The sequence below is a fragment of the Macrotis lagotis genome, chromosome 8 (genome assembly GCF_037893015.1).
Source record: "Macrotis lagotis isolate mMagLag1 chromosome 8, bilby.v1.9.chrom.fasta, whole genome shotgun sequence".
NCBI lineage: Eukaryota > Metazoa > Chordata > Mammalia > Peramelemorphia > Peramelidae > Macrotis > Macrotis lagotis.
The window spans coordinates 19,030,496-19,036,073 of NC_133665.1; the positions used below are offsets into that span (position 1 = coordinate 19,030,496).

Here is a 5,578-nt window from a genome sequence, read left to right on the forward strand (position 1 = left end):
AAATGAACCATACTACAAAAGGTGCTTTCCTGGGGAGGGGCAGGTGGGGAAATGTAAAATTGATGAGATTGGGAGTCCCAAAAGATATTACATACTTTTATGCTCTCCAGTCACTCTACACCCAAGTGTCCACTTATGTTCACAGCCATGGTGGAGCTGAAGCTCTATTCAGGTTTGCTCTGCTCTATGCTTAAAACTTGAAACTAATCCTTGGGTCAGAGGCAGAAGCTCCCTCATTGTTGGTGGTGAGATGGAAATAGGTCTCTTTAAGATGACATTTCTGTAGCTGGCTGTAACAAGTCATCTTCTGGTGAGTAGGGTGGGAGATTAGAGGGGGAGTTGGTGCTAATGCTGCTCTTACCCCCCTGCTGCTAGTTCTTGGCTGACCAACATGGAAGGGAGAAATGGAAGAGTTGTTTCTCAGAAGTGCTCATGCTTAAGTCTACTTTCTGCATAGCCAAGAAGCAGTTCAAGAACTTTTTTTTTTTAAATCAAATTGAAGTCCTATTTAGAGGAGGGCCCCAAATCTTTTCCACAAGTTATAATGAAGATGGTTTATAAAATTCATTTTCATCATTGTTGGAATGTCATTTTGACTGGACCAGTTTTTCTCATTTGGAGTTTTAAGGTTCTTAAAAACTTTGTTAATCTAATCAATCTCTGATTTTCCTGGAAAATAAGAGTTAAGTTAACAACTACAAATATGCAAGCCACTAATCATATGTTTATTGCAGTGAAATATTCCTTAGTTCCTAGTAACATCTCTGGGATTCAGTATAACAGGATCACCGAGGAACAGGTTTGAGGTCTTCAGTTCCTGGTGAAGGATCCAGTTGTCATGAAGATGCTTCATGCTTAATAGAAACTGAATCTTCAGTATCTCCTTCCCCTTGCAAGAAAGACTGCTTCATTGTCTCCGTGAGGTTCCTGAGATTGTGTGCCATGCATATCTTATCCAAGTGACTACCCATCAATATCTCCTAGTCAATGATAATGTTTGAATATGGAACTTTGAAATTGGTATTGATTTCCCTAATGGAGATAATCAAGAAGCTTTTCCCTCCTTTTTCAATTTTTAACTGTCACAATTTTTCATCAGTCTTTCTAACCTTTGGTATCATTGCCACAGCAAATGTGTCTTCCTCATTCCCGTTCAAACTCTGGGATTCTTCCACACTCTGGAGGCTAAGCAGGTATTTGGGGAACTTCTGCTTCAGCTCAATGGAAGATAATGCTGGAGAGTTGGGATGTAATCTTCTACCATTACCAATTACAGGAAAAGTCTTCTCTAATACTAGGCAAAGTTATGATTTCATGAATTTTCCCCAGGAATAAAGTCTATCTTCTTAAGACACCATCTAGAGGGAAGATGGGAGAATCATTAATAATTCACACTCTTGGCAGCTGTGTGGTCATAGAATCTCTACCTGGTTCCAATTCCCTCATACTTTCTCAAATTTCTGAACAGTGAGAACAAGAAAAAAGTTCCTGGACCAAATACCAAAAAACACCTTGTTGAGGTCTCTCCCACTCTTATCTTTCCCAAATCTCAGTCATATCTTGACCCTATAAGAGCTAAAATATGGTTTCCATTCTCTTGTGCTTTCTCTTCTCAGACTTTTCTTTACTCACTATACTCAAGATCTCTCATATACTTTCTCAGAATTACTTCTTGCCTGTACCTCCTTTTCCTCTTTGGATTCTTCACTGCTATTCTCTTCTTCCTCTCCAGAGTCTCATCTAATGATGATTCAGCTAAGATGAGCTTTCTTCTTTCTGTTGCTAAAAATCTTGTAAATCAGAAAGACCCTTTTTTTTTTTTTTTTTAAGTCTACCCACTTGGATAGGCTTCCTTTTCTGCAGTCTTCTTGGACAGACCTGTGATGAGCAGAAACTCTTCTGGCCTCTTGCTCTTTATGCCTCTTCTCAGAGGTCTATCCTATAGCTTCCTCCTTCTACACCTTTATTTCCATTCTGATTCTCTAGTTAAAGATGATCACTCTCCCTCCTGGAATGTTTGCAAGTCAATGCTCTCCTTTTCTGCCTTTCCCCATTCTTTATCCTTCAATGTCTTTTTTTTTTTTTTTTTTCACAGCTCATGTTTTCACTCCTGTCACCTGGCTTGCTTCATTCTGATGAATGGTCGTAATGTCTGTCTTCCTTTCTTTTTCTCATCTTTCCTGATGGGCTTTTTTCCTTATGTGACATTTGTGGGATGGTTTGATGGTCAAGGAGTCAGTTTCTGCACCTCTATTTTCTATAGACTCTACCTTCCTATAAGACAAACTTCTGATTATCTCCATGTAGTGATCTCTCAGCTTCCCCTCTCTAAAAGGAAAAAGGAAATCTCACTAGGAATCCCCATTATCAGGATTTTTGGTGTGTTTTACCTCTGCCCTCATTTCTTGTCTTTTCCTTCTGTTCCCTTCTTTTCCTGAAGCATTTCCAATTCAATTCCCAAGAATCATTTTCATCATCCTTTTGAGTTAAGACACACTGCTTCTGCCACCACTAATACTCCAGCTGCTTTCAACTTAGACTGAGGAAAAATAGAATTGTGCCCTTGTGATGCCAGATTTAAGACTTTCATATAAGTTTTTAAACTTTTTTCTCACATGAAGTTTTGAATTTTTGAAATTGTTTTTAATAAATTTCAGTTTTTGGTATCTGTAGTGTTTTCCTTTTATCTAGACATGATTTCCCTAAATTCCAAATTTTGGGAGGTAGAAGAGACCTCAGGACATGAATGTCACTCTTAAGATTTCCACTTGTCTTTTGTGTAGTCAGAACCCTAGCAATTTATGAAATTGATACACAAGATAGAATAAAGGTGTACTCAGTTTGAGTGGGGTATTGGTACCTAGGTTTGGGAAGAACTTCAGAATTCAGGTTGTTATCAACCTCCTAAAAGTACAATTTTAAATTAACAAATCTTTCCTTACAAGTAGCTTAGATCAGTCCCTTTGAAACTTCCAATGATTATTTCTCTGTGCTTTCTAGTGTGAAAATGAATCTTTGAACTCTTAATAAAAAGTCTAAAAGGGGAACCTGGAATAAACAAGACTGATCCAATTTATAGTTTACACCCAGGTCACTTTTTTTTTGGGGGGGGGGGGTGAGAATGTAATGTGTGATTCCAACAGGAAGAAGAGACACTACCATCTTCCACCTGGCCCCAAAGACCTCAGTAAGTAACCCAGATGTGTCAAGGACCTCCTAGTGTTTTATAGTAATACCACCACTGATAGTTTCTCAGTGCTCTCCATTCTTTCTTACCTTCAACTACATTGTCAGATTCTCTTGCCTCCTGATCTGGCTCCCAAACTCCTTATGTCCTACTCTTTCCTGTCCTTGTCTCTTGTGAGTCTGGTTTCTGTGACCTCTCGGGATATAACACCCTCTCCTGCCAGAAGGTTGAGACATGGGAAGAAACTGAGCAGTTGAATTGCCTGCCTCCCTTACCAGAATTCTTTCCAACTATGCTCATTTCTCAATGAATTTATATTGACGGCCCTTTGATTCCCCTCATTCCATTAAAACTGAATTCCTGGCTACCAGTGAACAAAGCCTACTCTCCAGACCTAGTTGTCCTCTCTACTTTAATCCACTTCAGCCCTTCCACATGCTAGTTTCATTCTAGAAATATTTGTCCTTTGTGTTCTGTGTAATGCCTGCTCAATAAGGAAGCCTTTTCTGGCACCTTGTCTCTTTTTTTTTTTTGTACTTCTGCTTTTTTCTGATAATCATTGAGATGTGGATACCTCCTGAAGGCATTGCTTCCCTAGGTATCCTTTCCAATATTGGATGTGATTTCTCTAATCTTCACTTCACCCCCCCCATATTATAAATGAATGAAAAGGGGAAAAAACTGCTAGAGTGAGAAAATTGTACATTTTATTCACGAACCTTGCAAGATACACTTTACAAGGTACAGGTACTTCACCTAGGTGTGAAGCACTAATTAGTCTTCAAAGTCAGGTAATTTATGGTCTTCAGAAACTCTTTCCCCTCCCTCTTGGATGTTCATAGGCTCTCAGAGTTTGAGTTACAATCTAAGAGGTCCACCAATTCCTTGACATGCCCCTAATCTGATTCCCCCATATCACATGCATGATATGCTAAAAGAACTTGAATCGTCACAGGGGTGTGTGGGTTAATATTCTATTACCTAATTGCAAAAACTCAGTGGCATTAAGTCAAGATCTCTAGGTCACTCTTGACCGGTTCAGAACTGGTTTGGGGTTTGGTATCCTTGGAATGGGATTAGGAAAACTCTTCCAGTCTTGTAATTGGCTGGGCCATTCCCCCTTTGTAATGGATTCCCTAAGGGCTCCCCTCCACACTCTGTGAAGAACAACACCCTACATTCCTCACACCCTACCAATCAATAATGGAGGTAGAGGAGTCAGAATATTCCTTGTCACCAAGTCATGGTATACTGACCCCCAGGCTTTTCTCCTTCCTTCAGGGAGTTCAGTATCTGGCTCAGTCTTTCTACCTTAATTCCTTTATTCTAGGGGACTTCAACATGCACTCCTATGTTCCCTTGAATACCCTAATTTTCTAATTCTTCTGTATATTCTATCCCCATGATTAGGTCTTTCATTCCTTTTTACTGACACACAAAGCTGAACCTGCCTACTTTCTCATCTTGCCAGGACTTGCAAACAGTTCATTTTAATATTTATATATTCTAAAATGATTTGGTTTTTTAGGTTTTTGCAAGGCAAATGAGTTTAAGTGGCTTGCCCAAGGCCACACAGCTAGGTAATTATTGTCTGAGGCTGGATTTGAACTCAGGTACTCCTGACACCAGGGCCGGTGCTCTATCCACTGCACCACCTATCCAACCCTAAAATTATTTTTCTTAATAAACATTAGGTACCTATGTTCCAGGCATTGTGATAAGTGCTGGAGATTTCAAAAGAGACCAAAGACAGTCCCTGCTCTCAAGGAGTTCACACCATGGGAAGACCAGAGAACAAACATGCACAAATTAGAATAGATAGAAGATAAACAGGAAATAACTGAGAGGTGAGGTACTGGAATTGAGAAGGGGTGGGAAAGATTTCCTGTAGAAGATGGGATTTTAGTAGAAATTTAGAGAAAGCCAGGGAAGTAAGGACAAAGAGTATTCTAAGACACCAGAGGAAATACTTAGAGCTAAGAAATGGAAGGTCCTGGTGAACTGTCAAGGAGACCAGTACCTCTAGATCAAAGAGTACATTGTGAAAATAATAGTTATATATATATATATATAAACTCCCAATTCTATCCCTGACTTTATCATTTTATAAATCTATCAGAAATCTTATTTTCTTGTTATATAGTTAAGTTTCTAAAACAAACAACTCTATGAAGATGGCTCAATGTTTCAGCTTCCACCAAATTTTAAGCACCTTTCAATTGTGGAATATTTTACTGCACACTTGAAAAAATAGAAAATGGAAATAAGGTAAAGCCCTCCACCCTCAGAGAGCTAGGAATAGCTTAAGGAAATTGGATATATCCATAAATAAGCATAATATAGATAGTGAGAAAGAGTTTAACTACACAAGAGATAGAGAGGGTCACAGGA

At 39.0% G+C, this 5,578-nt stretch overlaps 1 pseudogene; it reads right to left on the reverse strand.

Moving 5' to 3' along the window:
* Positions 1-508: 508 nt before the first annotated feature.
* LOC141495133 (cyclin-dependent kinase 11B pseudogene) lies at positions 509-1,446 on the reverse strand (annotated as a pseudogene).
* Positions 1,447-5,578: the final 4,132 nt, after the last annotated feature.